This window comes from Schistocerca gregaria, chromosome 5 (genome assembly GCF_023897955.1).
Source record: "Schistocerca gregaria isolate iqSchGreg1 chromosome 5, iqSchGreg1.2, whole genome shotgun sequence".
Taxonomy (NCBI): Eukaryota; Metazoa; Arthropoda; class Insecta; order Orthoptera; family Acrididae; genus Schistocerca; species Schistocerca gregaria.
Window position 1 is genome coordinate 49,116,083 of NC_064924.1, and position 24,528 is coordinate 49,140,610.

A 24,528-nucleotide genomic window follows, 5' to 3' on the forward strand; every position below is an offset into this window, starting at 1 on the left:
ATGCGTGGCACCCACCTTGCGCACACCTTCCGGTAGTTCAATGTTTCCGCTAAAATTCTGTGATCGGTGCTTCGGGAAACTTCAGGAACCAACGTGCAGAGATCATCCAGGGTTATCCGCCTATCTTCACGCATGCTTTGCTTAACCTTCAAAACTGTCTCCTCAAAAACTGATGGTCTCCCGCTCCTTTGTTCGAAATTTCGGTGCGACCAGCTGCAAACTTTCTACACCACTTACGAAAATTTTTGACTTAAAAAAATGGTTCAAATGGCTCTGAGCGCCATGGGACTTAGCTTCTGAGGTCATCAGTCCCCTAGAACATAGAACTACTTAAACCTAACTAACCTAAGGACATCACACACATCCATGCCCGAGGCAGGATTCGAACCTGCGAGCGTAGCGGTAGCGCGGTTCTTGACTGTAGCGCCTAGAACCGCTCGGCCACACCGGCCAACTTTTGACATCCATGCACGACTCACCATGAAGTTCCCTCAAATGGCGATGGCGTTCAGTCGGCGCAGTGCCCTTTGCGTTTAAAAACCGAATAACTGCGCGCAATTCGCTCTTGACGGTGACATCCAAAGGGAGCTCCATTCTCAACGGCTGCCAAGCCAAGACTTAGCGCCTCAGCGCGGCGTGAGCATGTTTACACACAGCGCGTGAAGCACTCTTCATAACAGTGTGACCAACTGCCACACAAAGTTCTGTACTTATAAAAAAGATAGCAGACCTTACTTTCGGGATTACCCTCGTACACTGAAGTTAATGTGATTCTTTTGGTTGTACAGAACTGAATATTGTGTGTTCTATCGAAACTAAAGCAGAATCCTTTTTGAAATGTTCTCGGTTACTGATGACGTTGGCGTCGTCAAATGTTACACTATTTCGGAAATTCGACTGGCTGTGATCTTCTGGTAGTCCTAATGACTGACTGTCTTCCGCTGGGGGCCTTTTGTCACATACACCCTCCATCCTGCTGTCGAATTCGGGTCTACCGGGCGAGGGCTCCGCCGGCGAGGTGGGAGAGGGGGAGAATGCGCTGCTGGGACACGAATCGCGGCCCTCAGTCTGTGTGCTGCCCCTGGAGGACCGAGTTGTCTCTGGTGCTGAGGGGGTCGTGTCTAGTGGAGTGATCTGAGCTCTTCAGTAGTCCTGGATGGGTCTCTTGACACACTGCGTCCAAGATCCCCCTTAGCTAGAGGGCACAGTCACCATGTAGCCAGTTTCCAACATGCTCTTTTAAAACACACACCGAATGAGTTGGCCGATCTTAATAACTTAATGCCGTTGTACACGTTGATCAAAAGGATACGAACAGCTATTTGTGGGCGTCATACATGTTGCGTTCTGTCTTTGTCTTTATGACGGCCTGAATCATGCTGATAAAACCTCCAGTGAGATGTCTCAATGCTTGTGGAGGAATGGCAGCCTATTGTGCCTCAAGAGCAGAAGCCAGAGAAGGTAGCGATGTTGGACGCTAGGATCTGAAGCGAATTCGATGTCACAACTCATCCCAAAGGTGTTCCGTTGGGTTCTGGTCGGGAGTCGGGGTAGGCCAGTCCATTTGAGGAATGTTATTGTCGACAAACCATTGTCCCACACATGCAGTTTTGTGACAGTGTGCACTGCATGCTGATACAAGCAGTCATTGCCTCGTAATTGTTCGTCTACTACAATATGTTCACACCCTTCGACCTTTAGCGTTTTCCCAAGCGCTATAAAGGGACCACACCCTAACCACGAAAAGCAGCTCCCCTAAACGAAACACCAATCCCTCTGTATCAGACTGTTGGCACTACAAATGAGGGCAGCCAACGATGTCCAGGCTTTTGACAAACAACCCTTCCATCGGTTCAAAATGGCTCTGAGCACAATGGGACTTAACTTCTGAGATCATCAGTCCCCTAGAACTTAGAACTACTTAAACCTAACTAACCCATGCCCGAGGCAGGATTCGAACCTGCGGCCGTAGCGGTCGCGCGGCTCGAGACTGTGGCGTCTAGAACCGCACGGCCAGCCCAGCCGGCCTTTCCATCGGATCGCCACGTTGTATAGGGTGATTCGTCAAACCACATCACTCATTTCCAGTCGTCCATTATCTATGGCGCTGCTCTTTACACCGCCTCAAGCATCGTCTAACATCGACTGTAGATATGTGTGGCTCATGAGGAGCCGCTTGAATATTGTACTCCACTCTGTTTAACTCCAGACGCCCATTCATTTTGCGGGCTGGACTGCTGGCAGAAATTTGGAACTCGCGAATGATCCCCTCCTCTGTTTCATTGTGATTTTTTACGATCACCCTCCGCAGTGATTGATGGTCACGTTTCATCCGTATATGAGTTCTGCCCGGTCTCGGTTCAACTGTGGTGGTTCCTTCACGTTTCCACCTCGCAGTCACATCACGAGCTGCCGACTGGACTGCTTCAAAAGGACTGAAATGTACCTGGCAGGTTTGTTACGCAGGTGCCATCCACTCGTTAGTCCGCGTTTGAAGTCGCTGAGATCACTTGGCCAGTCCATCCTGGTGTTACTGCCTCTCTGCTGACAACACAATAGCCCCCACGTCCTTTCTGGCAGGTTCCCTCTCCTCACATGTTGCGGTCAATTGTGCCTTAGATACGGGTATCCGGACACCTGACCAGACAGGATAATTCGTGCTGTGTCCTTTGGATATGCACTGCTTTGCAACAACTGTGTGACGCTTGTGCTCCGCTCATCGTTTCTGTGCCATTCTGGTGGTCTCATCTACATATGTTTTCCCACAATGGCAACCGAAGCGAAGACCCCATAGTTTCCGAAGTACAACATCGTCCTTACGAGACGTCAACGAGGCTTTCGTTCAGTGCGGTGGCGACCTTCATACTTGGTGTTATGTTTCTGGAATATTGTTCCGGTTGTCACTCATTTGTTATCGACGTAGGAGACAAAAGCCATCGCAACAGGCTTTTTTCTTCCACTTCAGGTTGTGGTCAATGTCCCTTCGATTTTTTACTGCACTTTATTTGACAATGGTTGTGCCTGTTCTTCCGGGAAAACTGTATTTAGATGTTTCAAAGTGTATAAGACGGCGGGCAAAGGAAGTATAACCTGTCATCAGAACCGCATGAAGACGGCAACACACAGTTTACCGAAATATCGCACCGTCTGGACGACATCAGCCGGCTGGATACCAAAGAATATTTCAAAATACTCATACACCAGGAAAGCCTAAAATCACGAATAAAATAGAATGCATTTGCTGGGAACCGTTTTATAATTCTTTGACAAACATCATTAACAGTTTCTTGTCTAACTCTGCCTGTATCAGTATTAATTATAACAATTGTGTCATCTGCGAAAAGTATTAACTATGCTTGATGGCTGATGAGTCCAATGTCTTTCACGTATAAAAAGAAAAAAAGTGGACCCAAAATAGAAAGTTGTGAAACTATACTTGTTTTTTTCCCCTAGCAACTAACATTTTCTACACTTTCATTACTGTGAGAATTGTTGAGCACAACATCTTGCATTCTTTTTGTTCAGTATGTATGAGAGAACTTGACTGTTATAACATTACTTCCATAGAAATTAAGTTTACTGAAAGGACGTCATGATTTATACTATCAAGTGCTTTCAACAGATAGTAAAAATACCAGCTCCTGACATTTTGTTCCTGGCGCTCGCAAATAGAGAGGAACTTTGCAAGCCTTATTCTTAAAGATATCATTTATACTGCTACCCTATCCTGGAAATTTATTTGACATGTTGTCCAGAGATTACTTTTTGGATGTGGCTATCGCAACTTGTGGCTGTCAGCAAATTATTTGCTCTTCTTTCGAATTCCATTCCATTTTTTTAGAACTACTCGGTTCCGTGGACGGGTGACATGTAACTGTACCCACTCTGTCGTCACGAAGGTGTGCGCCCTTGTCCCTCCAGCGGCGCGTTTAGCGTCTCATCGCGTTTATAGGAACCACTCCAACTCCCTTAGACAATGGCACTATGTCATCAGTTCCCTAGAACTTAGAACTACTTAGACCTAACTAACCTAAGGACATCACACACATCCATGCCCGAGGCAGGATTCGAACCTGCGACCGTAGCAGTCTCGCGGTTCCAGACTGTAGCGCCTAGAACCGCTCGGCCAACCCGGCCGGCAAGTTTCTTCTATTGCTGGCGCCACTAAGGTTGCCGATGCCCTGTACGGTATACTTATTTCACTCTTATATTCCACAGCAAATTTTTCTTTGAACATGTCACCACAAATGCTACAGAAAACAAGAAGACACGAGCCCGTTTCGAATGACTGACAGAGACAAAATATGGAATTGAGGCGTTTTCTCCAGATTCAGTTTCCTCATTTGCGAATAATTTCATGTCTGTATGGTGAGGAAGTAGCCGCGAGTACAAGGCTGGTGTGGAGCTGAATGCTGTCCTACATGGCACTGTTCACACTCATTACTCTCGTCAGATGAACGTCTATACGACACAGCGTAAGAAATTCGTACACCGTTGTCTAAAAGCTAAGCAGAATTGCAGTATAGGGGAGCATCTGCATCAGCAACTACGCTCTGCAAGTCACTTCCTTTGACATCGTGATTTCCCCGTGTTACGCTACGTTTTGCCGAACCGTCCCACAACCCATGGAAAGATTAATCTCCACTGGAAAAGGAGATATGAATCAGTGCTAGTCATTGCCAATACTTAACTGCTTGGATTACAATTTCTTATTTGGAATTGCATTACATGTAAATAAGATCTGTGATCTTCTCTTCAATACTGCTCTGCTTATGCATCTTATTAGCATGTTTGCCTTTAGAAGTCCTGTGTGTTATACTGGAGTTCATAGCATGCTCTACATACGAGACGTGGTCATTATTTAACTAACGAAAGATGTGATGTTGTGGCCTAAACTGTTTTTATTCTAATCCGTCAAGATGGTCTTTGGCTGAAGCCTCTCGATATTTGGGTTTTAAATAAAACAACAACTGACAGTAAACACTCTTTTTGTACATTACTTGACGGCTGTTATTAGTCACCTTCCAAAAATGTTCTAAATAAGAAGCCACAGCCAAAGAAGGTTGCACTTCGTTGTCGACGAGAGGACGCACTATAGGGCAATGAAACCGGCAGGGCACCAGCAGGCAGTGGTATTTGCGGAAGTGTAGCTCACACACTTGTCAACGACCACATCAGATACTAATACTGGACAGTACTTTGGAGGAAATCCGCCTTTGCGCCGACCGACCAAAGTCACACAATATAGACTGTATCTCCAGGATTTGTGGGGACAACAGAGAGTGTTTATGGCGAGCAGTATGTGGTCAGAGGATGCGTGCCGTTTATGTCTGACTCCCGGAAGAACTGCTACCGTGGAAAGAACTGAGGGAGGGCAAAATTCACATGAAAACGCGTGCTTTCAAAATAACAGCTTAGAAACTGGAATGGGTACAGGAAGTTTCGGACTCTTTTGAATATCATGAGTCACCGAATCTATGCACAGATCCCGCGAAGACCGAATGTTTAAGGAAATTTAAAAACAGCTAACATTCGTTAGCTTAAGTGATTTAGAAATGGGACTAAGGAATACAGTTGTATATACAGAGGTCCACCCTCATTGGCGATCACACGAACGTGGACGCATAGGCAGGGAGTAGGACACAGGTTTGGAGCGCCGAGTATAACGGATTTTGTAACTGATTAACCACATGAAATGAGATAAGCGAGACAGACAAGCATTTTGTAAAACAACTTCTTACTGATCGGCATTTATAATATTTATCATTCAGCCGCGACACCATAAGAACGCAAAGAACGGCGCCTTCCTTGCCGGAAACGCGCTACGAGAAGTTAGTTCTCACTTCAGTATCTTCTCCGGAGATTTCTCAGGGCAGGCCACTTCTGGGCTGACTTCACTACTAGGCGACTTCTCCAGGCTCATCTTGGACGAGAGGCTCTCATCTGGCTGAGCTGGGATTAGACACTGACCGAGAAGAACTGTTGTTACAGAGTCAATGACTGATTGTGCAGCCACTTCATCCGCCATCTGCAAAATGTGAGTATGGCGAGATCCAGCCGCTGCAGTGAAGTGAACTGTACGGAAATTCAAATAACCATGTTCAGTAATTTCAGTCTCTGCTCTGAAGGCTAGTTTGCTGTTCGTGGTTCAACATGCTTTCAACTCGAGCAATAGATGTACACGCATACCCTTCCATACCACTTTCTTTGCCTATCCGCTAGCCTTCGGCAATCATGGTACGACTTCCGTGGATATAAATATTTTACCCAGATATGCTTTCATTTGAATCACATTCCTGAGTCCTTCACGAGGTTTGCCAGGGCATCAGATCATTACTTCCAATGACCGTCACACCTTTCTTCTTTAGATTTTACATATAATAAACTAAGTTAATTCGGCTCATTGTCTAATTTCGCAGTCAAATTAACGTCTTTATAATTGTTTTTATGGTCAATGATTTGTTTATGTGAGATGTATAGGATTATATTAAAATATTATACTGAAGTTTCAATTAAAGCGCCCCATCACAGTTTCACAGCAACCACCGACACCTTACACCCACATTTCCCATTCTATCGCGGGAATGACGACTATCGGTAAGCATCCAAATAAGCTGGAATTTCTTTGATTTTTCAGTCTTAGTTACTCCACTAGACATATGTAGGGGGAATTAATACACTGATCAACCAAAGTATTATGATCACCTGCCTCATAGTCCGCATGTCTACCTCTGGCACGGGTAACAGTGGCGACGCGTGGTACTATGGAAAGATTGAGGCCTTTGGTAGGTCGCTGGAGAGTGGGGGGGAGTTGGAACCACATCTGCACACACAAACCACCTAATTCCCGTAAATTCCAGGGAGTGGGTCATGAGGCCTGACGCCTCGTTTAATTACATCCCAGATGTCTTCGATCGGGTTCAGATCTGGCGAGTTGGGGGCCAGCAAATCAATTGCAACTCGCCATTGTGTTCCTCAAACCACTCCATCACAATCCTGGCCTTGTGAAACGGTGCGTTATCTCGCAAAAAAATGCCACTGCCTCGGTTATACTCAGATTGCGGTCCTTCCTCATTCTACACACGGACAGCACGCTCTCTCACACCACACGCACCTTGCATGTGTCCGACCAGCAGACATTCCTCGGTAGTCATAATGTTCTGGCCGAGCAGTGTGTATTGCTTGACTCTTCTTGTAATTCTCGCTATCTTAATTGTAAGAGTAAACAATTTCGTTATGAACTCTCGTGTAGCGTCTGAGACTGTAGTTGTTTGAGCATCTCCGTGACGTTCTGGGTTATTATACGAACCCGCGATAAGCGTAGCCGCGCTTATTTGGATCTTACCTATCTCCTCTATGAATTCTATCCTGTAAAGGCCGCAGGCAGAGGTGCAATACATAAAGCCCTGTCTGTAATGCAAATGACAAAGATTGAACTGTTTTGACTTGAGAGTGTAAACTGATCATTGTTTCTAGTCTTTATCTGATAATAGCTATATGCCGAAACGTGTAGTGCAACAGGAATTACACTACTGGCTATTAAAATTCCTACACCAAGAAGAAATGCAGATGATAAACGGGTATTCATTGGACAAATATATTATACTAGAACTGACATGTGATTACATTTTCACGCAATTTCGGTGCATAGATCTTGAAAAATCAGTACCCAGGACAACCATCTCTGGCCGTAATAACGGCCTCGATACACCTGAGCATTGAGTCGAACAGAGCTTGGATGGCGTGTACAGGTACAGCTGCCCATGCGGCTTCAACACGATATCACAGTTCATCAGTAGTAGTCACTGGCGTATTGTGACGAGCCAGTTGCTCGGCCACATTGACCAGACGTTTTCAACTGGTGAGAGATCTGGAGAATGTGCTAGCCAGGGCAGCAGTCGAACATTTTCTGTATCCAGAAAGTCCCGTACCGGACCTTCAACATGCGGACGTGCATTATCCTGCTGAAATGTAGGGTACCGTAGGGATCGAATGAAGGGTAGATCCACGGGTCGTAACACATCTGAAATGTAACGTCCACTGTTCAAAGTGCCGTCAGTGCGAAAAAGAAGTGACCGAGACGTGTAACCAATGGCACTCCATACCATCACGCCGGGTGATACGCCAGTATGACGATGACGAATACACGCTTCCAATGTGCGTTCACCGCGATGTCGCCAAACACGGATGCGACCATCATGATGCTATAAACAGAACCTGGATTCATCCGAAAAAATGACGTTTTGCCATTCCCGCACCCAGGTTCGTCGTTGACTGCACAATCGCAGGCGCTCCTGTCTGTGATGCAGCGTCAAGGGTAACCGCAGCCATGGTCTCCGAGCTGCAGCAAACCTCGTCGAACTGTTCCTGCAGGTGGTTGTTGTCTTGCACACGTCCCCATCTGTTGACTCAGAGATCGAGACGTGGCTGCACGATCCGTTACAGCCGTGCGGGTAAGATGCCTGTTATTTCGACTGCTAGTGATACGAGGCCGTTGGGATCCAGCACGGCGCTCCGTATTACCCTTCTGAACCTACCGATTCCATATTCTGCTAACAGTGATTGGATCTCGACCCACGCGAGCAGCACTGTCGCGAAACGATAAACCGGAATCGCGACAGGCTACAATCCGACTACAATCCGACCTTTATCAAAGTCGGAAACGTGATGGTAGGCAGTTCTCCTCCTTACAAGAGGCATGACAACAACGTTTCACCAGGCAAAGCCGGTCAAATGCTGTTTGTGTATGAGAAATCAGTTGGAAGCTTTCCTCATGTCTAAGCACGTTGTAGGTATCGCCACCGGCGCCAACCTCGTGTGAATGCTCTGAAAAGCTAATTATTTGCATATCACAGCATCTTCTTCCGGTCGGTTAAATTTCGGGTCTGTAGCAAGTCATGTTCGTGGTGTAGAAATTTTAAATTCCATTAGTGTATATATGTAGATGGTGCGATCTATGCGGAAATTTCAATGAGAAACACAAACGTGACTGTGGGCTCCTATATAGAAAATGTTTTCTTTGTTCACAGGACATAAGGGGTTCGGCAGAAGTGGTTTAGCGGCTGTGTGCGTAGTACTCGCGTATACCCCAAGAGGACACGAAAAGTATGGGCAGTTTTCAGATGCTAATTGGACCTCCACAGTCATTGTATCTGCTGACAATCGCTTAGGACTATCAGTGAATGGAGAGGCTACCATCGTCCCTAAATATCAATAGTTTTTACGAAAAGAGGCTAGACATTATTGAAGTTCTTTGTGCTCCAGTATTATCATAATACGAGCTCCCATGAGCTAGAATTGCGCAATGTATATATAATGAAAACGATACCTATTTTGTAGCTATAACATGACTTAAAATACTTTTTATGGGGAACTGAACCTAAAAATTAAAACTTCGTCTGGAATTATCATTTGTCCATTATCTTTACACCACCACTGTCGTTAGAATTAAGTGTGCAGTGGCTCCTCCGCCAGCTTTATTCTGGGTTCTTGATGGACGCGGCAGTTGAGTAAGGCGTTTACGCACTACAGAGGCGCTGTGGGCGGTTTAGCTGCACGATCCTCTTACCCTGCCGAGTTGCCACGGGAGCTCCGCTTCCCTCCTGCTCCTCCTGAAGTGCCTGCTGCAAAGGCCACAGTCGTCTGCAGGCCGCGTCGCTCGACTTTTCCTCGATGTCTCTATGCAGATTTCTTTTAATTTTAATTACAACTGGGACGTTTCTTTAAGGAAGACAGTTAGTAAAACGGCTGGAGAGAAATTTAATACGCAAATGCAAAGCAGCCGTAAACAGGAGGATTTAAAAGTTTAATTTCAATAACGCGCGGGTCGGGGTGCGCGGCAACAGTTAGCCAAGTAATAAGGCCGGCCGGCCAGGCAGCCACCCCGCTAAGCCGCCACCGCCTCTCCGCTCCACCACCCCTCCACTCTGCCCCCACCGCAGACTCTCCGCATTAACTGTCCACTGTGCCCCACAACGCAACACTACGCAACTTTGCCTACGATGTCGTTACCGCGTCCTTCAGTTTGTATTAATACAAAGTTCGCGGTTTTCCGATGAGATCGATGAGACACGAAGATTCACTGAGTGTTACACCCATCATCTTCTGCCTCTTTTTCACCGTTCATATTTTCTTGTTATTTCGATGATTGCAGAACTAAAAGAGGGATTAAAAGATACCCGATTTGGGAATTTAACCTGAGGGAATTTCGCGGACAGTTCTACGTTCACCTCCGAAAATTCTCACCGGAATTGGTCGTGACCCCTAGCTCCTCTTTACAGGAATTCGTACAGGGAAATGCAGGGCAAAGAAAATCGTTGGCTACATACTAACCAGCTGATTTGTGCTTGATGGCTTTCCGAGAATCCTGGACTCTTTGAAGATTTACGGGAATTAGTACAGGGAAATCCAGGGCAAGGAAAATCGTTGGCTACATACTAACCAGCTGATTTCTGCTTGATGGCTTTCCGAGAATCCTGGACTCTTTGAAGATTGCGTTGACTGTGCTTGCAGTACATGAACATTTACCGTCTGAACACTTGTACAATAACCATTGCTCCAAACACTGGTATCTGTGATTTTAAGAGCACTAAATGTTTCCTGCTTATCGTATACAGGGGAACGGCCTTGCCGCAGTGGATACACCGGTTCCCGTGAGATCACCGAAGTTAAGCTCTGTTGGTTGTGGTCGGCACTTGGATGGGTGACCATCCAAGCCGCCATGCGCTGTTGCCCTTTTTTCGGGGTGCACTCAGCCTCGTGAAGCCAATTGAGGAGCTACTCGACCGAACAGTAGCGGCTTCGGTCAAGAATACCATCATAATGGCTGGAAAAGCGGTGTGCTGATCCCACGCACATCCTATCCGCGTCCTCCAATGAGGATGACACGGCGGTCAGATGGTCCCGGTAGGCCACTCGTGGCCTGAATACGGAGCGCTTATCGTATATATTGCACAGACACTTAAAACTGGTACGCTGGTATTCCCATAGTTAATGGGTTTTATCGTAGGAAAATCTTTTTAGTAGTACGTCATTCGCTCCTGAATGTTATATGGAACAGATTCACTTAATGGTTGAACCCTCAGACTCTTTTCTAATGTAACGCGCCAATGGCCGAAATACTCAGGGAAACGTGGCACACGGCGTAAGAGTCGCTGCAAATATAAAGAATATACTATTAATTAACACCAGCGGTAGTGGGCATTGTAACATCTCTCATTTTGTCTCTGCATGATTTCGAACACGATTTTAATGTAGACGGGTGACTTCCGAGTATGCTGATGACCACAGAAGTTAATGTGGGTAATATTTATCTCAGCAATGCGGCTACGTTCCGCTGTAACGCGAAATGAAGGAGAAATATTTAAGTTGTTTGGTTATTAAAGAATTAAGACATTACATTTGTCTGGACTTAATGGCATCTAGAGCGCCTGTGCACCCTTACTAAAACTGGTACGTAAGCTTCTCTAATCTCACAAATTTCGGACCATGAGAATTAACTTTCGAAAGAAGATCCAGTGCAGCTTACAAGGATGAGTGTCTTTCTATTTGATCGCTGTCGGATGACAGACAAGTAATTTTTCGAATTTTATTTATATCAACGGGATAGCTCGAAATAAATAAATAAATAAATAAATAAGTATTCCTGTGTTCTCTGACGGTTTAGTTCCTGTGGGTTGTTGCTTCAAGTGTTCAAAACTCCGTTGACAAATTTTTTTCTTCTTTTAGTGTTCTGTCCTGTAGTCAGCCTGAAACATACAAAAGAAAGTTACATTGTTGTATTACAGTAACATGTTATTACGCCAGCAGGTGTGGCCAACGGGTGGCGTAGTGCCGTTGCACGTGATACCCAGGTTGTGAATGTGTGGGTTCTTTCGCACTCTACATTTCTTCTGCACGTCACAGGTCAATGCCTAAACCTCTGCCGGTATTAAAGTACACCGCCTACTTTATGAAATTAAGCCGTCTGAAATCGCCGAGGTAGGCGCTACGCGAGTTTGATAGATCGACTTTACACACTGCATAGGCAATCGATATAAATTACACTCGCCTCTGTAGAGACGACATCTGCGTACACCAAGACTGGGCACAAGAGCGCCGCACACAGAGCAAGTGCAAGGTGATGTGGGAGTGTGGACGTGGGATTTAGCAGCAGCAGCGGCTGTGGCTGGTTTCCGACTGGAAGTAAATACGTCTCTGTTTATGGCATCCTCTACATAGAAATGGAACCCAGGGACAACTGACTAGGATGGACAATCGGCTTTGCAGGGACGTAGCCTCGATTTTGTCAGTGAGGGAGGAGGAGGGGTCCGGTTTCCTAAATAAGACCTTAAGAAGATTCATATTTTTTCTGTTTATTCTTAAAATTTCCGTAAAGAACGATAAATCATTATATTCGACAGTGATTTTCGGGGTTTTCACAAAATAGGGATACCATCTCCTTACGTAAGAGTGCTGTATTCTGTCAAACCATTAAAAAACAGTCATGTTCGAGTCTCCCTTACTCCCTCCAAGGTCATTTTCACTCTTCTTCATTCAGTCTGGATTTGAGCTGAGGAAGTGAGCAGAAACCGACGAGTTCTAATTTTGGTGATTATTAACAACAGGGCTTTTGGAACAAAAGGGTCTCTGTTCGACAGAGAACCTAGTACAGTTTTTGGTGTTAGAAGTGCAAAGGATACGGAATTACTCGACGATACACTTCCCCAAATTTCCTCATAAGTATGCATCTTTTACTTCTTGCAATGTGATAAAGATCATTTTCCGCATTAAAGAATCTCTCAGCAGACAAATTCATGTGCCTAAATGAGGAAAATTTGGATTATAATTTATTTATCATTACGCTTTTAGTAGAGAAATACTCGGATAGCCTTCGATGCAGCTGTTTCCAATCAAGCAGAGGAGCTGTATCTTTAAGAGAATTGGAATCAGTGAGATAAGATAGGTATTCGGAAACATATGACTAACTGAATATGGGGACCCATAGGAAACCATTTTCAAGGTTAGCGGCAAATAGATTCAAACCACCTCGCCTTCCGAATGGGGACTGGTAGTTCAGCGCCTCAAGACGCAGAGCTACCCCAAGTCGGTAGAGAATTTGGGAAAACTGGTTTTTGTACATTGTTTTAAAATAAAATGAAGTGCTTCACAAAAAAGATTGAATTCCAGTATTACTTGTTTTTTCTTTAATTTTGCACGTGTAGTCATTTCTAAGTTCATGAATACACACATACACTCCTGGAAATGGAAAAAAGAACACATTGACACCGGTGTGTCAGACCCACCATACTTGCTCCGGACACTGCGAGAGGGCTGTACAAGCAATGATCACACTCACGGCACAGCGGACACACCAGGAACCGCGGTGTTGGCCGTCGAATGGCGCTAGCTGCGCAGCATTTGTGCACCGCCGCCGTCAGTGTCAGCCAGTTTGCCGTGTCTTACGGAGCTCCATCGCAGTCTTTAACACTGGTAGCATGCCGCGACAGCGTGGACGTGAACCGTATGTGCAGTTGACGGACTTTGAGCGAGGGCGTATAGTGGGCATGTGGGAGGCCGGGTGGACGTACCGCCGAATTGCTCAACACGTGGGGCGTGAGGTCTCCACAGTACATCGATGTTGTCGCCAGTGGTCGGCGGAAGGTGCACGTGCCCGTAGACCTGGGACCGCACCGCAGCGACGCACGGATGCACACCAAGACCGTAGGATCCAACGCAGTGCCGTAGGGGACCGCACCGCCACTTCCCAGCAAATTAGGGACACTGTTGCTCCTGGGGTATCGGCGAGGACCATTCGCAACCGTCTCCATGAAGCTGGGCTACGGTCCCGCACACCGTTAGGCCGTCTTCCGCTCACGCCCCAACATCGTGCAGCCCGCCTCCAGTGGTGTCGCGACAGGCGTGAATGGAGGGACGAATGGAGACGTGTCGTCTTCAGCGATGAGAGTCGCTTCTGCCTTGGTGCCAATGATGGTCGTATGCGTGTTTGGCGCCGTGCAGGTGAGCGCCACAATCAGGACTGCATACGACCGAGGCACACGGCCAACACCCGGCATCATGGTATGGGGAGCGATCTCCTACACTGGCCTTACACCTCTGGTGATCGTCGAGGGGACACTGAATAGTGCACGGTACATCCAAACCGTCATCGAACCCATCGTTCTACCATTCCTAGATCGGCAAGGGAACTTGCTGTTCCAACAGGACAATGCACGTCCGCATGTATCCCGTGCCACCCAACGTGCTCTAGAAGGTGTAAGTCAACTACCCTGGCCAGCAAGATCTCCGGATCTGTACCCCATTGAGCATGTTTGGGACTGGATGAAGCGTCGTCTCACGCGGTCTGCACGTCCAGCACGAACGCTGGTCCAAATGAGGCGCCAGGTGGAAATGGCATGGCAAGCCGTTCCACAGGACTACATCCAGCATCTCTACGATCGTCTCCATGGAAGAATAGCAGCCTGCATTGCTGCGAAAGGTGGATATACACTGTACTAGTGCCGACATTGTGCATGCTCTGTTGCCTGTGTCTATGTGCCTGCGGTTCTGTCAGTGTGATCATGTGATGTATCTGACCCCAGGAATGTGTCAATAAAGTTTCCCTTTCCTGGGACAATGGATTCACGGTGTTCTTATTTCAATTTCCAGGAGTGTATTTTAAGATGTAACTGTGCATGTAATTGTCGACTTCAGTTATTATAGTATTACGAGAGATGAACAGATTTTGGACGAAAGGGGAGGAGGGATGCAGGGCGCAGTCTGCTCGGACTAATTCAAGCATCCCGTTGAAAAAAAATCTTTTAGATACGAACGAACTACAGAATGTGCTGTAAGCACATGCCCCTTCCGCTCTCCACAAACCGCTCTCCATCTTTCCGTATCGGAACTGGTTTTCATAATTGAGTACCACCCAGGTGAAGAGATTGGGTGGTATTTTACCATACAGGTTACTAAAATAAAAATGTAAATGTCGTGTCACTAAAGCCTCCCTTCGAGCAGACCGTACGCCGGCTGCAAGTCTTTCGATTTGACGCCACTTCGGCGACTTGCGCGTCAATGGGGGTGAAATTACGATGATTAGGACAACACAACAACCAGTCCCTGAGCCGAGAAAATCTCCGACCCAGACGGGAATCGAACCTGGGCCCTTAGAATTGACATTCTGTCGCGTTGACTTCTCAGCTACCGGAGGCGGACATATGGGCTACTAATGACAGAATATGGAGCAAACTTTTTAAAGAAATGCAACCACCGCCGTTTGGGCGATATTTTCGCTGATCAACGCGTTTTTCGTTTTTTTGGGCTACACAGACAAATCCAAGAGTTCCTTTATCCACTGATTTTAACTTAATGTACCGCTCCTTTGCCTTGTGAAATACCGAAATATTGCAACCCCGAGGTTATACCAGACCCCAAATAACGAATGCAGTGCTAACATTAAACTGCTATAGGCTATTGTAGTAGTGCGTACACATTTTTAACTTACCATAACGCTAGCGGATGTATCACCCATAATCAGAAACTATCACAATACCACACAGCACAAAAACAATTACCGGTAGCAATTACATTAAATTCAACAGCAAGTAAGAACTGAACTGGTTGAGAAACAAACAACTGAGCTCCAATTGCTGATCAGCAATTGGTGATGGCTAAAAATGGGATGTGCGATAGCCGATAGTACTATGGATGTACAGACAGTTTCAGTCTATCGTTGGCCTTGCTGACTATCGATAGAGCGTATAACGTTTACGTCGCATGGTTGAAAATCAAAATATCTTTCAATATCACACCACGGCAACTACGTCGTGCGTACTTTCATTTAGGTGATAGTGGGTGGTTCGGACCCACTGACCCTTCCGCTACGGCCTTGGCCACTGGAAGAATGTGAGGACAGAGTGTCATGTGGGAGATGGAAATGAGAGACGAAGACGTTCAGAAATAAGATTTCAAGAAACATCTGTGAGAAAATATGAGACTTCCTTGCATAGAAAGCAAATGAAACACATGAGTAAATTCACAATTGGTCAGTATCGATGAAGTTATATTGAACAAGAAGAAAACAAGTCCCATGAATTTCAGTTTCAAGAGGGAAAATGGTACTATTAACTTAAATGTATGATGAGCGTTCATTAAGTAATACACTACATTTTCTCTCTCATCCAGTTTCGATTGAAAAAATGCGGAGTTTCTTGTGGGACGTCGTGGAAAATTGTCGCTTCATTTCCTATAGTTTCATGAAGTTCCAATAGGTGTCGGCGCTATACGTAGCCTTCAAAATGACGCCTGTAACGAAGGTGTGTTCCAGAAGAAGAGCTGTCATTCGAGATGATTGACGGGTCACAATCAAACTCCTCGCTGTTCAACGGGACGTCCCCACTGGTAATTCCGACAATCTCGTTCATCGGTTGGGGTACTCAAACGTATTTGCCCGTTGGGTTCCTCGCCGCCTAACATAGGACCATAAAGAGCGTGAAACACCATCTGTGCGGAATTTCTTGCGCGCTACGAGGCTGATCATGATAACTTTTCCTCGAACATCGTCACAGGCGATGAAACTGGAAACAAAACGTCAGAACGCGGAGTAGCGTCACGGCACCTCTCCTCCTAACAGAAAGTTCAAAGCCCCACCCTAAGTCGGTGAAGTCACCGCGACAGTCTTCAGGGGCTTTGGCGCCGTTATTCTGTTTCATGTCCACCCTCATGGAGCAACGATCAAGTCTGAAGTGTACTGCGCTATCCCCAGGAAACAGAAGAAACGACTTCGGCGTGTGCGTCCCCATAAAAATGCAGATAAAAGTCTCCTCCTCCAAGGCAACATAAGGGCCCCTCACAAGTCTGCGGCCGGCCGGTGTGGCCGAACGGTTCTAGGCGCTTCAGTCTGGAACCACGTGACCACTACGGTCGCAAGTTCGAATCCTGCCTCGGGCATGGATGGGTGTGATGTCCTTAGGTTAGTTAGGTTTAAGTAGTTCTTAGTTCTAGGGGACTGATGACCTCAGATGTTAAGTCCCATAGTGCTCAGAGCCATTTGAACCATTTTGAACAAGTCTGCGCTCGCGAAATGAACTCACAAACCTTCATTGGACTGTTCTTCCTCGTATACCCTACGGCCCGGATCTGGCGCCTTCCGACTTCCATCTGTTTGGTCCAATGGAGGATGTACTCCGCGGGAAGCAGTGCGCGGACGATGAGGAGGTTACTGATGCAGCAAGACGTTGGCTCTGGCGTCGATCATTAGAGTGGTGCCACGCGGGCACACAGAGGTGACAAAAGTCGTGGGATAAGTCCTAATATCGTGTCGGTGTTCCTTTTGTCCGGCGTATTGCACAAATTCCATGTGGCGTGGACTCAATAAATCGTTGGAAGTTCCCTGCAGATATAGCGAGCCATGCTGCCTCCACAGCCGTCCATAATCGAGAAAATGTTGCCGGTTCAAGATGTTGTGCACGAACTGACCTCTCGATTCCGTCCCATAAATCTCCCATGGAGCTCATCTCGGACGCTCTGGATGGCCAAATCATTCACTCGAATTGTCCAGACTGTTCTTCAAACCGTGAATAACTGTGGCCAGGTGACATGGCACATTGTCACACTGTTTGGGAACATGAAGTCCATGAATGTTGCAGATGATCATCACGTTGGCTAACGTAACTACACTCCTGGAAATGGAAAAAAGAACACATTGACACCGGTGTGTTAGACCCACCATACTTGCTCCGGACACTGCGAGAGGGCTGTACAAGCAATGATCACACGCACGGCACAGCGGACACACCAGGAACCGCGGTGTTGGCCGTCGAATGGCGCTAGCTGCGCAGCATTTGTGCACCGCCGCCGTCAGTGTCAGCCAGTTTCCCGTGGCATACGGAGCTCCATCGCAGTCTTTAACACTGGTAGCATGCCGCAACAGCGTGGACGTGAACCGTATGTGCAGTTGACGGACTTTGAGCGAGGGCGTATAGTGGGCATGCGGGAGGCCGGGTGGACGTACCGCCGAATTGCTCAACACGTGGGGCGTGAGGTCTCCACAGTACATCGATGTTGTCGCCAGTGGTCGGCGGAAGGTGCACGTGCCCGTAGACCTGGGACCGGACAGCAGCGACGCACGGATGCACGCCAAGACTGTAGGATCCTACGCAGTGCCGTAGGGGACCGCATCGCCACTTCCCAGCAAATTAGGGACACTGTTGCTCCTGGGGTATCGGCGAGGACCATTCGCAACCGTCTCCATGAGGCTGGGCTACGGTCCCGCACACCGTTAGGCCGTCTTCCGCTCACGCCCCAACATCGTGCAGCCCGCCTCCAGTGGTGTCGCGACAGGAGTGAATAGAGGGACGAATGGAGACGTGTCGTCTTCAGCGATGAGAGTCGCTTCTGCCTTGGTGCCAATGATGGTCGTATGCGTGTTTGGCGCCGTGCAGGTGAGCGCCACAATCAGGAATGCATACGACCGAGGCACACAGGGCCAACACCCGGGATCATGGTGTGGGGAGCGATCTCCTACACTGGCCGTACACTTCTGGTGATCGTCGAGGGGACACTGAATAGTGCACGGTACATCCAAACCGTCATCGAACCCATCGTTCTACCATTCCTAGACCGCCAAGGGAACTTGCTGTTCCAACAGGACAATGCACGTCCGCATGTATCCCGTGCCACCCAACGTGCTCTAGAAGGTGTAAGTCAACTACCCTGGCCAGCAAGATCTCCGGATCTGTCGCCATTGAGCATGTATGGGCCTGGATGAAGCGTCGTCTCACGCGGTCTGCACGTCCAGCACGAACGCTGGTCCAACTGAGGCGCCAGGTGGAAATGGCATGGCAAGCCGTTCCCCAGCACTACACCCAGCATCTCTACGATCGTCTCCATGGGAGAATAGCAGCCTGCATTGCTGCGAAAGGTGGATATACACTGTACTAGTGCCGACATTGTGCATGCTCTGTTGCCTGTGTCTATGTGCCTGTGGTTCTGTCAGTGTGATCATGTGATGTATCTGACCCCAGGAATGTGTCAATAAAGTTTCCCCTTCCTGGGACAATGAATTCACGGTGTTCTTATTTCAATTTCCAGGAGTGTATTTCTAGTCAACGACCGGGTCAGCTGGACCAGAGGACTCAGTTCCATGTAAGAACAGCCCACATCATTCTGGAGTTACAGGCAGCTTGCATAGCTCCTTGATGACAACATGGGTCCATGACTTCGTGAGGTTTGCGCCACAGCTCTTACCAACTGAAACCGTGACTCATTTGACCAGGCTACGGTTTTCCAGTCTAGTGCCCAACCGATATCGTCACGAGCCCAGGAGACGCGCTACTGGCGATGGTCGTCTGCTGCCATAGCCCATTAATGCAAATTTCGCGGCACTGTCCTAACGTATACGTTCGTCGTACATCCCACGTTGATTTCTGCGGTTATTTCGCGCAGTGTTGCTTTGACAACTCTAGGCGAAGGCCACTGCTCTCGATCGTTAAGTGAAGGCCGGCGATCACTGCGTTGTCCGTGGTGAGAGGTAATACCTGAAAATTGGTATTCTCGACACACTCCTGACATTGTAGATCTCGGAGTAGCGAATTTCCTAAGGATTTCCGAAATGTACCACGCGTCTACCTCCAATTACAATTCTGTGTCGAAAGTTTGTTAATTCACGTCATGTCGCTATAATGACGTCGTAAAGTTTTTCACATGAAACACTTGAGTTCAAACGACTGCTCCGTCAATGCACTGCCCTTTTATACCTTAGTGTGCGATACTAACACCGTCTAAACTAAACTCCGTCCGAACAGGCCTTGGAAGGCCCAACGGAACCGACTGGTCGCCGCAATTTGGACATTTGTGGTAAAGTCTTGTGGGACCAAATTGCTGAGGTCATCGTTCCCTAAGCTTACACACAACTTAATCTAACTTACGCTAAGGACGACACACACACACACACACACACACACACACACACACACACACACACACACACACACACACACACATGCCCGGGGGAGGACTCGAACCTCTGAGCGGCGAGCTGACAAGACGCCTAGACCGCGCGGCTACCCAGCGCGGCTCAGACCAAAGGCGTCACTGGATGCGGATATGGAGGGGCATGTGATCAGCACACCGCTCTCGCGGCCGTAGGTCAGTTTACGAGACCGGAGCCGCCACTTCTCAACCAAGTAGCTCCTCAGTTTGCCTCACAAGCGCTGAGTGCACTCCTCTTGCCAACAGCGTTCGGCAGACCGGATGGTAGTAACACCGTCTGCTATGTGTATCCCATGACTTTTGATACTTCAGTGTACAGGCCCTCCCAGTAAGGTGGCGTAATTCCGTTGCATTAAACAAAGATTACGTTGAAAAATAAGGTTTTGTAGTGAAAAGAGTGGGTTATAGTAAGGTGTATTAGAACCCTTCATAAAGCCCACCAGCCTTCAGAAAAAATGTATTGCATTTCGTACCGGACGCCCCGTGTAGACTGTACCTCAATAAATTTAATAACAAACATACAATTTCTGGGAATGAAACACATCGATTTTCAGCTGAAGTGGTGTGAACACACAAAGATACTTGCAGACAGAATATTACCAGTGTGTTATGTCTTTATCCGTGTGTAACAGCTAGTGTCTTCAGGTTACATACTTTTTATGTGTACACCCAATTCGTAATACTGCATCTTTTCTGTGGAATAAACTCAAGAAATATGAACACATTTTTAAACAAGCCGAAGGGGCGTAAGAATAACTATCAAAAAGAGTAATGAGGCTCACTGTAAAAGCGTTTGGGGAAACAATTGGGAGTTAACTAAACCACGCGAGTACGTTGTCAAATCAGTTACGCACATCAAAAACAACTATGATACTTACTGCTCAGTAACCTCTATCCATTATCATGGAACAAAATTAAGACTGAACATACACCGAAAGCCTTCGCTAGTCCCGGATTTTAGCTACTTAAGAGTGAATATAACTTATGGCACTGGTATTAATGCCCTGAAAATAGTTCCTTTTTTATAAGATTTCACCCATTAATGAATAAACAAGGTTATCTGTCTACTGTAAATACCCCTTTCGTAGCACTACAGAATGTAATGGGATCTTTAACATACGCCAGATTATAGCAAACTTATAGAACAGTTCTTCAACTGCCCTAATGCAACCTAGACGTATGTATGTATGTTTTCTTATAAGAAAGATGCATAGAATGCAAATTGGACTCAATTTTGTATGGCCTATTGCCTAACAACAAAAGAATGAACTGCTGAAATTTAATGTCCCGAAAGCTTCACGGATGCAACACGTATCTGAAAGTTCTCTGCATCTCTCGCCTACCTTAACTGGGCTGAAAATCGTTAACAGAACTAATACGTATTTTTCTGCTGAAGGCAGCTCGTCCTAAGTTGTGGTGGCACCTGCTACTGCTCACAAAATAGGCAAATCGGGTTGATATGCCACTGACTTTATTAGATCGAAATGATTTCCGTAGAAAACAGTACATTGGACCTTTCAAGTTAATTTCAATTATTATTCAACATAAACATTAAGTACTCCTGAACCACAGATACAAATGCCCGCAATCGGACTACGTGGTTGTGTTACAGATTGAAAAAAGCGGAAAAGAATTCATTACACTTTCAGGTCCCCGTAACACCATTAAATGAGTGGGAAAGTAACGTGCAATCGACCTACGACTTAATGAAAGACCAATATTGATCCTAAATTACGTCACACGAATGCCGGTATGGTTCCTATTATAAGCCCACGACTGACTACCTGCAACATCGTTCTCATAAAATGGAAATGTGCGTTAGGCGTCATTGGCCGGGAGGCCCCTTACGGGGCAGTTCCGGCCGCCTTGGCGCAGGTCTTATTACATTAGACTCCACATTGGGCGACCTGCGCGCCGTATGGGAATGAAATGATGATGAAGACAACGCAACACCCAGGCCCTGAGCGGAGAAAGTCCCCTGCACCTTAGGACGGCAGTCCGTCACGCTGACCATTCAGCTATCGGGGCGGATATCGTTCTCAAAGAGGACCAGTAAGTTTGTAAATACCAGTATATATGGAGCATTTTTTTTTCTTGTTCTTAAATTGTAGTCCAATAGCCTTCTAAAATTGATTCACAGGTGAATAAAGCTACTATTACCACTAAAAATAATTAAACTCCGTCCGAACAGGTGCCGGGAGGCCCAACAGAACCGACCGACCGCCGACTCATTCTCAGCCGATAGGCTTCAGTGGATACGGATATGGAGAGGCATGTGGTGGGCATACCGCTCTTCCGGCAATTGCCAGCTTTCGTAACCGGAGTCTCTACTTCTCAATCAAGTAATTCCTGAGTGCACCTCACTTAAGAACAGCGCTCGGTAGACCCGGACGGTCGCCCATCCAAGTATAAACCCGACAACACTTAACGTCGGTGATTTGACAGAGACCGGTGTTAGCACTGCGGCAGGGCCGTTGGGTTGCTGCTGCTCCTACTCCTCCTACTACAACAACTACTACTACTGAATTAGTTACAGCAGACGGACTGCCTTAACTACACTACTGGCATTTAAAATTGCCACACCACGAAATTTAACCGACGGGAAGACGATGCTGTGATGTGTGTTTTTCAGAGCATTCACACAAGGTTGGCGACGGTCGCGATACCTTGAAACGTCCCCTTAGAAAAATTATACACGACTGCTAAAACTGACACACAATATGTTTAGCGCAACACAATCTGACTTCAAAAAACCCCTATGAAAGAATTTCCCTGACTAGCATTAACATATACGTTTCACAAATCACTTACCTCACAAAAATCTTCGTTACTCAAGCTACTGCAATACAGCGAGCGCCACTACTGCCAGCTAAATAAAAGATTCTAACTACTGAAGGCACTAACTACTGATAGGCATAGTTAGCAAATGAAAGATTTTAATAGAGAACAAACAATGTATTTACCTCACTAGTCATAATATATATAGCAGTTCATGACACCAATTCTTACAAATTTCAAAACTCCGCCATCTCTCTCCTCACGTCCACCACTGCTGGCGGCTCACCTCCAACTGCGCAACGCTACGCGCTGTTAGCATCCAGCTGCCGCTGCCCAACACTACAATGGCGAGTATTACAACAATGCCAACCAGCCACAGACTGCACACGGCTCAGCCAGTGATTTTCATACAGAGCGCTACGTGGCGGCGGCGTTACCAATAAAAAAACCTAAACAGCCTACTGACACGAGGAAAGTGTCCAAACGATTTCTCATACACAAACGCCAGTTCACCGGCGCTGCCTGGTTAAACGTTGTTGTGATGTCTCGTGTAAGGAGGAGAAATGCGTACCGTCACCTTTCCGACTTTGATAAACGTCGGATTGTAGCCTATCGCGATTTCGGTTTACCGTATCGCGATATTGCTGCTCGTGTTGGTCGAGATCTTTTGATTGTTAGCGCAATATGGAATCGGTGGGTTCAGGAGGGTAATACGGAACATCGTGCTGGATCCCAACGGCTTCGTATCACTAGCAGTCGAGATGACAGGCATCTTATCCGCATGGTTGTAACGGATCGTGCAGCCACGTCTCGTTCCCTGAGTCAATAGATGGGGACGTTTACAAGACAACAACCATCCGCATCTACACGAACAGTTCGAGAACGTTTGCAGTAGCATGGACTATCAGCTCGCAGACCATGGCTGCGGTTACCCTTGACGGTGCATCACAGACAGGAGCGCCTGCGATGGTGCACTCAACGACGAACTGCGTGCACGAATGGCAAAACGTCATTTTTTCTGATGAATCCAGGTTCTGTTTAGAGCATCATGATGATCGCATCCGTGTTTTGCGGCACCGCGGTGAATGCACACTGGAAGTTTGTATTCGTCATCGTCATACTGGCGTATCACCCGGCGTGGTGGTATGTGGTGCCAATGGTTACACGTTTCGGTCACCTTTTGTTCACATTGACGGCATTTTGAACAGAGTACGTTACATTTCAGATATGTTACGACCCGTGGCTCTATCCTTCATTCGATCCCTGCGAAATGCTACATTTCAGTAGGATAATGCACGACCGCATGTTGCAGGTCCTGTACAGCCAGCACATTCTCCAGGTCTCTCACCAATTGAAAACGTCTGGTCAATGGTGGCCGAGCAACTGGCTCCTCACAATATGGCAGTCACTACTCTTAATGAACTGTGGTATCGTGTTGAAGCTGCTTGCGCAGCTGTACCTGTACACGCCATCCAAGCTCTGTTTGACTCAATGTCCAGGCGTATTATGGCCAGAGGTGGTTGTTCTGCATACTGATTTGTCACGAACTATGCACCCAAATTGAGTGAAAATATAATCACATGTCAGTTTTAGTATAATATATTTGTCAAATGAATACCTGTTTGTTATCTGCATTTCTTCGTGGTGTGGCAATTTTAATGGCCAGTAGTGTATTTCTCCAACGAATACCCATTTATCATCTCCGCTTCTTCTTGATGTAGCAATTTTAATGGCCAGTAGTATAGTATATAACGATTTCTGGAGGGGTAAGACAGGGTA